The 12,111-nt window shown below is 42.7% G+C and overlaps 1 protein-coding gene across 1 annotated transcript in view; it reads left to right on the top strand.

The window, feature by feature from the left end:
* Positions 1-4,738: 4,738 nt before the first annotated feature.
* Positions 4,739-12,111, top strand: part of LOC115353088 — a 188,313-nt gene continuing 180,940 nt past the window's right edge. The window contains exons 1-2 of the mRNA XM_030042066.1: positions 4,739-4,801; positions 5,570-5,782. The gene's annotated coding sequence lies outside the window, so the exon portion shown is untranslated. The remainder of the gene's footprint in view (positions 4,802-5,569; positions 5,783-12,111) is intronic.

Genomic DNA, 12,111 nt, shown 5'->3' with positions numbered 1-12,111 from the left:
CTTTTGTGCCATACAGCCTTTCATTGGTGGGTGGTAACTCACTGAAATGGCAATTCTTAGAATTAGACTCTCAAAACAAAGACTCATTTTTAAATAACCAAATCCAGCAATCACAAAGAATGTAGCTTTAGAAAAATTGTCTTGTTTCCTTGAATCACATTTTCCTCCTAGTCCTCATCCCTTTATTGATGACAGATAGAAAAGGCTGTTGCTTGTGTTAGTTGTAAACTTCCCTTTGTCAGAGCCGTTTCCACCATCTGTCATTGCATAACTGTATGTTCCCAGGTTTGTAGCACTAATGTGTTTTTGCTGTTTTGTGTACAGTACGTTACAAGTTATAAAAGCTTGAGTAAATAATTCATGTAAAAACCTTTGTAAATATTGTCAAACTGTGGAATAAATGATTTACTAAGAGGTCTCTTGGCTCAGCCTAGCAGCTTTATTACTGTAACTTGTTTTGTAAACAACCTCCTCCCCCCACCCTGTATTTTTTCCATCAAGTGACTTTGTGTAAATTCTATTGCTAAGCACTACTTAGATGCATTTCAATCACCATAAATAATGCAATATCAGCACTTTAACCACCTGGAGACTCCATTCAGAAGTCAACCAAAGGTGTAGTTTGTGAGAGACCCTTAAGGGAACATATTTTCAATGCATGTAGAGCAGTGTACTTCCCACTGTTTTCATAGCTGATTGTATTTGCTGGAGATGGCTCCCTCTCAGCTGGAAGATGGTTTTCTGGTAGAGCCCAGGTTTGCAGAGAGCTGGTACCTGTGTTTCATTTCATGTCCTGTGGATGTTCCCCAAACGTGGGAATAGATAAAGACTTAGGCTTATGAGATGTGGTCCTGAAAAACACTATTTTTCTTCTAGCTTTTTAATAAAGTGTTGTCTGAGTGGTCGGAGGAAAAGTAATCAGAAACATTTGTGTAAATGAATAATATGACTTTGCTTTGATGTATTCATGAGCCCCTTGTTAGCCTTCTGAAAACACAACTGAAAATGAAATGTTTCTTCAATAATGTTAGTGGAATGGGAAAATGTAAATGGGAAAATGCGTTACATCTGAGTCCTTATGGGCAGACGTAATTGTGTGGCTACACGTGCTTGTTCTGAGTCTGTTCTGTGAAATACAGGCACACTTAGCAGGTATCAAACCATTGGTGATCAACTACAGTGATCATGATGCTAGAAGCTGTGGACTATCCGTGCTGTCGTATTGACTCAGAATTGGAGCTCAGGCTTGAGTCCCGAAGTCTCTGAATGTTCACAGTGGTTACATGTTGGCTTTCATGCTGGCTCCTGTATAGAGTGAGCAAACTTATTTTCAGGCAGGACAACACAGGCATTGCTGGAGAGAGCGCTTCAAAGTGGACTTGTGCTGCTGCAGGTAGGATAAACACAGGCTGGCTGGGGTGTCCTGGCTTCACAGACTAAAACTGAAGAGAGCATGGCTGTTGGCCAAGATGGACACAGCCAAGTTGTCTTCTGCGCAAGGGAGACGTGACATGCAATTGTTCTGTCCAGGTAGGTGGCACAACAGTTGCAGAATAAGGTTTACAAGTGCAAGGATGGGGGACACCTGGAGGATGTGGGAATAGTTTTAGAGTGATCCCAGGAGCTGGTGGAGTCTTCAGGGAAGAAGAGCAAACAGTTTATGTTGGCCTGCTTGGAGAGCTGCTCCCTTTGGCATGCCAACTCATCTCCTCACCACTCACCCCACCTCCCTTGGCTCTTAAGCAACGTGGAAATGGACTATTCACTGAAGCGCCCCATGCCCAGAGAGCTCCTCTTTGTCTCTCTTGACCAGTTTTCTGTGCAGTAAGTGTAACCAATCCAGCATAAACTAACAGGACTTCCTCAAACAGGTAACCTCAACAACAGATGCCTTCAGATACTCCACTTATGAAAACGCTGTTTTCAGAGTTAACTGCTTTGAAGTGACTTTGTGCCAGGCTGGTCTGAGCAGCTTTGGATGGGAACTTCCAAAGATTTCTGACTCCCTGAGAATGGTGAAAATCATTCATAAGCTTTACAATATTATGTCTGATATCAAAGCTATACAGAAATGATGAAGTACTGTTTTTTTGATAGTAGAGATGGCGTTTTTTACTCGGCCTTATGAAAGGAGCTGGTCATCTTTTGGTCGCTTATCTGCATTCAGGGTCTAAGGAGCAAAGCAACCAAGCTATCTGTGGCTTAAGAACTAAAATTAAACTTCAAAAAAGAAATCTCTTAGAAAACTTGGTAATGGATTTTGGGTAGTTCTGTATGTCTGATGTAGTGAGGAAACAGCTTCCTCTCTCCAGCTTTTTAACCCTTACAGAAAGAGGACGGTAGCGTCCCAGCGGTGAATGTAACTGAGTGCATGAGACAGAAGAAGCCGATAATGGCAACGTTCGATCATGTAGAGTTGATGAAAGAAGAAATAATGGTGTGCCCTCTACTAGCTATTACTGGTAGTTTCCATAAAAGTTAAGTAAATGAAGTCTGAGGCTCAATTAAACAACATCTTGTCTTTCTTCTTGTGTGCCCAGGACAATACATTGTTTGCTGTGAATAGACCACCCGAGGGCTGGTCATGTGTTTTGGTAGAAATCATAGTTTTGTCAAACAAAGCAAAAGACATAATTATAGCCTTTTTATATTAAAAAACCTATTTTAATTATTATTGTGCATTTCCAATTAGAAATGTGTTAAACAGTTGCCATTAGAAGTTTAAAAGCATGAAAACAGCAAAATGCCAGATAATTTGTTCTGTAAAGAACTTATCCTGATTTGGCTCAGTAGCAACAGAGCAACAGGGATTCCTACCTCCTCCCCCAACCTTTTTTTTTTTTTTTTTTTTTTCCTTTGGAAAGGGGGTGGTGGAGGGGAAGGGAGGCTGGTGTTGGTTTTTTTTTTTTTTTTTTTCCCTAGGTGAGAAAATCTTAAACGTCACACTCTTCGTCACAACAGATATAGCCACAAAATAAAAAAGTAACTCTTGAAACTGTAATTGGTTGTAGTACAAAATATGCAATGTCTAGCCATGTGCATTATTGATGTTATGAGATGAATATTCCTTGGATGTATGAAATTAAGCTAATGTAATGTTAAATACCTGTGAAATATAATAGCTGGATATAGATTGAGAAGGGAGTATACGCTGTTCTTAAGGAGCTGATGGGATTCTGTAAAGTGTGGGGTGGGAAGAAAAAAGTCTCTGAAAGATCACTTTGTAGCCTTAATAAGCCTAGATATAAGACCCCTTGCAATTTCCTTTTCGTTTTTTTGTGTGCCTGCACAGGTATCAGTTGTTGTTTTCGGATCTAAAATGATTGTAATCAAAGGCTTTTTTTTGGATGCTGTAAGGAAAACTTCTGTTTATCTTTCATGTCAGTTGCTTTAAAGCTTGCTCCTCTTCTGGTGGTGCTTTTCCTGCTAAACTCTCATGTGAGCTGTGGGTTAGACCCTGGAGATTGATCTCTGTTCTGCAGTGCTCTGTGATACTCTGACCTTCAGTGTAACCCATTCCTGCTGTGGAGTTACTACGTGTGTTGTCACCTTGATGCTGCTGTGCCCCGTGGTCACCTTTTGCTGTTAGATATCTGTGGAGACTGGAGAAGGAATGCTTTAAATTATACCTTGGTTTTCGGGGTCTCCCTGATGCTCCTTGGCTGATGGGCTTGCCACCATCACCTTTGCTTGTCTGCTTCTCCCTGATGCACTGCTGGGGCTGGATGTAGGTCCTTGATGGAAAGGGACTTGCAGGCACCTGTGCAACTCTGCTGACATCAGGACATGCAACCTTTCTCAGTGCAGTGACCTCTGCATCCTGTGGTTTGACTGAGAGATGCTTTTTGTACGTCTTTGCCGTGAAATAGAAATTAACCACAGGTCTTTATCTGCGCTTCTGTTGCAGTTGTTTAAAGGCAAATCTATTGGTTTCTGCAGTGCATCTGTAGCTGGTGCTCCTGTGAGGAGGAAAATACAGAGAAAAGTCCATCACTTTGGATGAAAGGATGATCTCTGTGCTTACCAACTATGCAGACTGGGGCATTGCATCATTGGGGTGCAATCCTCACTTCTCAGGAGTTATATACATGACTAAGTCCTATAATACTGTCTCCTTTTGGACTTTCTTGTGTTTCCTCTTAAACTGCTTTGTTTTTATATTATTGTAGCACCTAAAGCCTCAGGCACGGGCCAGCAACCCAGCACGAGAAGGGCCGAACACTGGGCAACAAGCATCCTTAATCCCAAGCATTTACAGTCTGAGTGTTAGAAAAGAGGTGATACACGAATAAGGATCAAGAAAAGAACATGGGGGAAAAAAATCTCTGCACAGTAGGTATGGCACATCAGTAACCCAGTCTGGGACTAGATTTTTAACATGTATTACAGCAATGCAAGTTTTAGTAACATACTATTGCTATTATGTCTTTTCTGGATTGTACTTAATGTCTGCTGGGCTATTAAAATCTTAATCTTTAAGATGACGAGCTATACATTTTTTGGCCAACTGGTGAAAAAGGATGTGGAAACTTAGGGAAATACAGGACTAATCTGTACATTTATTTCATTTTCCAAATATTTATCTGTATCAGATAGGACCCTTCAATTTTAAGTGGATGACTTTATCAGAGGGGAATTGCAAGTGAGATGATTGCAGCAGTGTATCACACACAGTTAAATCCTCCGGGCAAGACCTGCTGCCACAAACACCGCTGGACTTTGTCTCCTCCCCTGCAGTGTGGAGCAAGGTTGCAATGACACAGAGTTGTGCCAGACACCTTCAGCTGCAAACTTACAAAAGGTCAGTGAAATATAAAGACAATCTAGAGCATCTACAGGGTGTGTAATATCAGCAGGTGCTGGCAGTGGACTGCGGCAGAAAGTCAAGGCTGTTTCCCTGGCACGTCTGCCCCGATTTGGGAACCCAGAGGGAAGGTGCTAGTGGGGACTGAACATCCTTCGCTGTGCCTGTAAGATGCTACAAGAAGGCATATTACACTGGAGGTGTGTTTCAGCATTATATGACAGCTAGGTATATACATCATAAAATATAACCAGGACTATATATAATAGCTGGTGTTTTGTAACCCCAGTGACTCACTGTGTCTTTTCTAAGGAGAGAAAGTCACTGGAGCCACCTCCCATGGCTGCCTGAAAGGCACACCTTTGCAGGTCCCACCTGCTGCTCCTCACTTAGCACTCGATAAAAATCTCCCCTCTTGCTCCTCTCTCCACTAACCAGGAGCCAAGAAGCATCCTTCTGTCACTGTTGGGTCTGTGGATGGACATTGCAGGAGGTTTTCATCATGCTGCTTATCAGCTACTTCAACTTCATGATGCAAATATCTTCTCACTGTCAAACCTTCTGGGAGAAATTACCTGTAATTAGTTCATTCTGCATAGGTTAGCACTGCTATCAAAGAGTGTATCTGGATATCACATTTATTTCCCAAGTAGCAATAATTATTATTGAAGAGAAAAATAAAAAAGCTTTTAGAGCCCATATTTAGACCAGGTTTCCCCCTCTTTTGGGCATGGGATGGTGGTTTAATGCTATTTTCTTTACCAGGTTGTTTGTCAGGCTTAGTTCGGGAGAAGAGCGTCCTGTCCCACCAAGGAGCTGGAGACTGGAGAGGTTTCTGGTGCTGACGGATTCACTCTGGCACCTGACACATGTGCCAGCAGCCATCTCATCGGGGGGGGACCTGGACGTCACTGTCACCATAGAGACAGTAACGAGGATTCGGTTTCAAAAGGTGAAGAGAAGCTGGGGATTAGGAAGGTAAGGCGGCTGGGTCTGTCTCTCAACTCTCATGAAGAATTTTAAAATGATGCTATATTCGAAAGGTTACCACAGTAGAGGGATGCTCTACTGTATGTTTATACACCTGTGTAGATACGTGCATATAAATATGTCTACATACATGCATATCTACATGAACTGTTTTGAATAGACTTGGATGCAAAAGAACTCAAGGGAGGTTTTTAAAAGACTTTGCTAGTGTTCTGCTTTGCAGTCCTACAATTAATTTTTCTTTTACAGGTGGCGTAAAACAAAACTTGAGTTCCATTTAAATTTTATTTTAAGACGTCATAATATATTCACTATGTCAAGATTTTATGTTTTGCACAGAAGCTGAGTAAGGTGTGATGCGTTGTGAATTAATGTTCATTTCTGCCCCTTTTCATGGTCTTCTGCTGTGCTTTAGCAATGATATGGATGTAAAGCAATGGGTGAGTGTTGACAGGCAAGATAGGGATCAGCCATGAGTCATTGTTTAACCACACGGGACTTTTAAAGCTTGGGTTTATACTGGTCCAGAACAGCTTGCAAATAATGCCTCTCTGCCCACTTATATCAGCAGATAAAACTGCCCCTCCTGATGGCTTACCCCATCACTTGCAAATATAACCTCAGCGATGCATGGACCTGTTTAAAGCTTCAGTTTGCGCACTTATAATCCCCAGCAAGATGCTGACCCCAAAAGGATGTTTCTCGTACTTTGAAACCAAATGATAACTTCATGGGTATGGCTCTGAGGGGAGGGAAGTGGTGGCAAGGAGGAGTCCATCCAGCAAAGCAACAGATGAACTATTAATGAGTAACGCCATATAAGCATTACTGCAGAAGGGGTGGTAGAAGGCTTATAGAGGCTGATAAAAGACCTTGTCTGCCATGCCATGCGGTGCTGGCTGCCACTGGAGTGGATGGGGCTGAATGTGTGTTTCTGATCTCAGGCCAGGGATGCTCAGCAGAGCCCTCGAGCTCCTCTTGTCTCTGCCCAGCCCGCTGTGGCTCCAGCGGGGAGTAGCCAGAGCACAGCAGGTTTTTTAACCATGACACACTTCTTGCCTTGACAGCTGGAGGAAGTCTGGCATGGGAGCCAAATCTATTGGCTTTGTGTCAGCTCTGGGGTATCTTTCCTGTTTTGGGAATTCCCCACCGGGGAGGTACCACTGCTGTTTGGAGCAGAGCTCAGATTTCAGCCCCTGGGGCTGTCCACTCAGGGAGAGGGTTTTGGCAAGGATAAGTGTGTTTTTGCTATTTCTAGGTCTCTTTGATTTTATAAATAACTAAGTGACAAGTAAAATTTTGGTATTTACCCTATGGCTGAATTTTCCGTGGGGATGTTTGCTTGTGTGCGTAATACCATTTGTATTTATTATTCCTACTGCTGTCGTCACTCGCACGTTTTCTGCAAACACAGAACAAAAGGCAGCTCCCTTTGCAGTAAGCTTATGGTCCAACTGCTTCGTGAAGACAGCAGAGGACACTAAGAGTGCCTGGGGGGCACAAGGAAACCCTGCGATAACATTGCTTGGACTGCTGTTGTCAGACCTCTACAAACCATGATAATACGTGCATGCTTGATGCTAATAAGAGAGGCAGCCAGGGTGTATGTGGAGAACTGAATTCTCTATTTACATGCAGCTGGGGTTTGCATTTTTGGGGGTACCATTGTTGGAACACGCAGCTAGCTGGCTGACTTCCGTAACAAACTGCATTTTTAACTGATTTTATCTGATGACTGCTGCAGGATCTTGTCTACCCAGATTTTAGTCATTCACCTTGACTTCTGTTTCAGGAACCTTCTGACCAAATTGATCTTTGGTATCGATATGAAAATCTGTGCTGGTGAACTTTCAGGTTTGACTCACTTTCTGGGATCAGCCTATGTCTCAGTTATGGCACACTGTCTTCGTTAATCATCTGATCATGCTTTTTAGGGAGAATAGAAACTGTGATTACATTAGATTCAGAGTTCATCCAGTTCAGTTCCCTGTCTCCCGTGGTAGTGGTGTCCAGCTGCTTCAGAGAAAAGAAAAAATCCTATATTAGGTGGGAAGGAGATAATCTGTCATTCTCTCTAAGCTCTAAAAGAAACTTTGTTTCAGTATTTCTTTAATAATTTTAAAAAATATTTTAATTAATGTAACACATGAGGATATTCCTAGCCATGCAATTATTCTATCCTTTTTGGAATCCTGTTAAATTTTTTGTTTTCATGACATCCTTTGGCAAGTGGTTTTCAACTTTACTTCTCCCTGAAAGTATTTCTTCTTAACTTTCGACTTGTCCCCCTCCACATTGTTGAATGCCATCTGTCTCTTGAAGTACAAGACAAGCAAACACAGATCTTGTTCATGTGTAGCTCTGGGTCATCCAGCATTTTGCACACTTGCTTCATGTTTTCTTCAACAGACAAACCATTCTCTGAGAACTTGATTACCAATTGAGATTATTACAAAGCCAGGTGTCAAGAGAGGGGTTAGATAGCAACATTATCTAGGGGATCTGGTCTGAAAGATTTTACTGATGCAGAAGCCACCTCTGAGGGACACAGAAGCAGAAGTGGACAGAAAGATGTGCTTGAAGTCTAGGCTGGAGCCCTGCTCTTGGCACATTCAATCAGTTGCTCTTCAACTAGAGGGGCTCCTTAGCCATTGCTCTGGTTGCTCACTCCCTACAGTCTGCTCTTGCCATAGAATGTACATGCTTTATCTGCTGGGGGGAGAATGGGAAACAACACCTATTCTAACAAGCACCACCTTTTTTTTCCCACTGTTGTTTATTAGTGGTGTGGGTAATATAATGCCTCTGTTATATATAATGCCTCTCCTATAATGCTTCACACTTGACTGCCTGTGTGAAGTGGTCAAGACCTGCATCTGGAAATTATGCAGTAACAACTTTTTTTTTTTTCTCTTCCTTGCTACAGCAGGAATATTTATTTGTACCAGGTTTATGCCATAGTCTACCAGATGGTACAAGAAGTAAAGCAACTTCAGCCATCTTCCTTATAGTGTTATTCTGTGATATTGTCACTTCTTCATAAGATTTTCTGAGGTTTTCTTTGGCTCAGGCTGTTAAGATTGGCCACAGCTGTGTTTTTGTTTGGAGGATAAGAGAGTACCTGTCTGAAATCATGCCATCGTGTTTGTTGGCATGTAGATAATTTACCAATTTGTGTTGAAAAGATAGGCAAAAGACAATGTGAAACTGACGCTGGGCATGATTTCAGAATATAGAACTGTTTACTCACTGTAAGCATCTTTGTTGATTGTAGCGATCGCTGCCCAAAGTTAGATACTGCTTTCTTTCTACATACTTTCATATGCTAGGTTAGATGCTTGAGTTTTTCCAATTATCTCATGAGTTCAATCTTTCAAGTGACCCTTCAGGTACTTACAAAGCCTGTTTATTTTCGCCTATGTTCATTCTGTAAGAGGATGAATGAGACAAAATAACTGTTCTGAGTGCTCAGTGTTGTAGTGGGGGTACACAATCCCTTTTTGCATGAACCAGTGGACTTTGGGGAGGGTTTCAGAGTTGAGTGCATGGAAACCCCACTGTGCTGTTGACCTTTCTCTCAGATTGGGCCTCAGTCAGTGAGCATAAATTTGCAGGCAATCCAGCCAGGATTTTTCCATGTCATAGAGGGAATGATGAGGAACTCTAAGCTCTGAACAGATGACTCAGTGCCGTTGGTGCTGAGTTAGACCTATCGCTGTACCCATTGCAGAGGCACGCAGTCCACACCCAATTTCATCCTCTGCCCACACACAAATGTGTCATCTACCTGCGCATGACTGAAGTGTTCATATCAGACACGTTTACCTGCCAAAATTCTGGGAACTGTCCTGAAAGGTTATCTTCTTCCAACTTTTCAAGTGTTTTTCTCCTCTCTGATCATTCTGTCCCCTCTCTGGATCTGTTATCTTCTAGGGGGGCCTGCCTGTGCATGTAGGTCTGTATGGGAGACCCGTATTTGCAGAGCCATTTGTGAGTCATGTCAGTCTAAGGAAAACTAGTGGGAGGGACTCACTGAGCTAAAACAATGCATGGAATAGAAATCGATCACCTTGCTTATTTTGGATAAAAATATTGTCTCTTAATGCCAAGTATTCCATTCAAAGATTAGTTTGGATTAGTGGAAGCGATAAAGGTATATGCTCTTTATTTCCACAAATAGCAGAGGATTAAAATGTGGCCTTATCTGGCATGTCATCCATATGCAAGTCATGCTAGAATCAGTTTACTTCTATGAAACTTAGCACTATGAAATTCATTCGCCTTCACCACACTGTGTAAAAGAGACTGTGAATTCATTCAGCTACTAGGAAAAAGCGAATTCCAATCTAAAGGTGTGTGAACACATGCATCTTATGGTTTTATATTAAAATTTCAGATGTATTAGAGATGTAGCCTTCCAGGGCCTTGGTCAGGACTTGAGTATGTGCTTGTGTCTGTCTCTAAGATTAGGAACTCTAAGCAAGGTTCTCTGTGGTTTCTTTAGGGTTTTTTTTGAGAGTGTAAGGTCTCAAACCATCTTTCAGAGCACAGAAAATCCAGAGTTTCTTTAGGTAAAGTATAATGACAGTTTGTCTCAAAGCAAAGGTGGAAGCTAAGGCATGGTTCATGAGAAGGTGTGTTCTAAGTCACCCTCACCAGAAGGGAAAGAGGAGTCACGATCTCCTGGCTGGGAAGAGTTGCTCTAAGTGCTGCTGACAGACCAATTGCCTCCTAATGGTAAACAACCTGGAGCTGGAGAAAAGAGAAATTTCTCCTGTGGATCTGGGGAAAGAAGGGACTAGAAACAGAGGAAAAAATCAGTTTCCTTATTCTCCTTTCCCCCTCAGAGGACTGGGGGATTAATGTCTTCTGAGGAAGGGATACATGGAGGCATAGTAGCTGCTCTAAACCTTGGTCTTCTATGATGAAATATCTCTTGGTTCACTTTCCGTTGACCATCAGTCCCAAGAATTCCCAATGTGAACTGAAACCAGAAGATTTCACAGAGTCCTACTTCTTAACCGAGTCACGGGATGAGTCACATCCTGCCTTACCTGACATTGCACAAATGATCCAGAGAAAATGGTGTGATGTGACTCCTCTATGGTAATTTAAATGAGAAGGATGGTTGCTGGCATGCATTTCTCAACATGTGGTACAGCAAAATACTTTTCTGCAGAACTGTCAGCAAAGGCTGGTGCAGAACAAAGGAGGCACAGGCATTAATCTGGGATAATGATGGACAAGAGGTGGCAGGAGGAGCTGAGAAGATCTGAGTCTTGTAACTTGTGACAATTTTTACTGGAAAGCCAGGAACACAAGTTTGACTAGTTCCCAAATGAGTCTGAATTATTTGGCTAGTATTTAAGAAGCAACTTACAGTATTAATGGCAGCAATGCAAAGGAAAAGAGGAAGATCTTTATCAGTCATTTTTACTTTGGTTTTATTTAACTTTTATATATAAAAATATTTAAATATAACTGTGTAAGCATACATCATGCTGTGTTGTCAGTATCTGAGTTAAGATACTGTTACATGGGAACAGGAACAAGTAGCAGTGAAGCATTTAGTTACACAACGTCTGCAAGTGATGAGTGGTGTTCCTCAGGGGTCGGTATTGGGACCGGTGCTGTTTAACATCTTTGTCAGCAACACGGACAGTGGGATTGAGTGCACCCTCAGCAAGTTTGCCGACGACACCAAGCTGCGTGGTGCGGTCGATGCCCTGGAGGGAAAGGATGCCATCCAGAGGGACCTTGAGAGGTGGGCCCACGCAAACCTCATGAAGTTCAACAAGGCCAAGTGCAAGGTTGGGGCAATCCCAAGCACAACAACAGGCTGGGTGGAGAATGGATTGAGACCAGCTCTGAGGAGAAGGACTTGGGGTTGTTGGTTGATGAGAAGCTCAACATGACCCGGAAATGTGCACTTGCAGCCCAAAAAACAACTGCATACTGGGCCACATCAAGAGGCATGACCAGCAGGTCGAAGGAGGTGATTCTCTCCTCTACTCTGCTCTCATGAGACCCCACCTGGAGTACTGTGTTCAGCTCTGGGGCCCCCAGCATAAGAAGGACGTGGATCTGCTCGGGCGGGTCCAGAGGAGGGTCACAAAGATGATCAGAGGCTGGAGCACCTCTCCTGTGAGGAGAGGTTGAGAGCGTTGAGGTTGTTCAGCCTGGAGAAGAGAAGGCTCTGGGGACGCCTTAGAGCAGCCTTCCAGTACCTAAAGGGGGCCTACAGAAAAGCTGGAGAGGGACTTTTTACAAAAGAGTGTAGTGATAGGACAAGGGGTAATGGCTTTCAACTGAAAGAA

The sequence above is a fragment of the Aquila chrysaetos genome, chromosome 18 (genome assembly GCF_900496995.4).
Source record: "Aquila chrysaetos chrysaetos chromosome 18, bAquChr1.4, whole genome shotgun sequence".
NCBI classification, from domain to species: domain Eukaryota; kingdom Metazoa; phylum Chordata; class Aves; order Accipitriformes; family Accipitridae; genus Aquila; species Aquila chrysaetos.
Note: the sequence above shows the minus strand (reverse complement) of the source record. Positions and strands in the feature narration are given on the sequence as shown.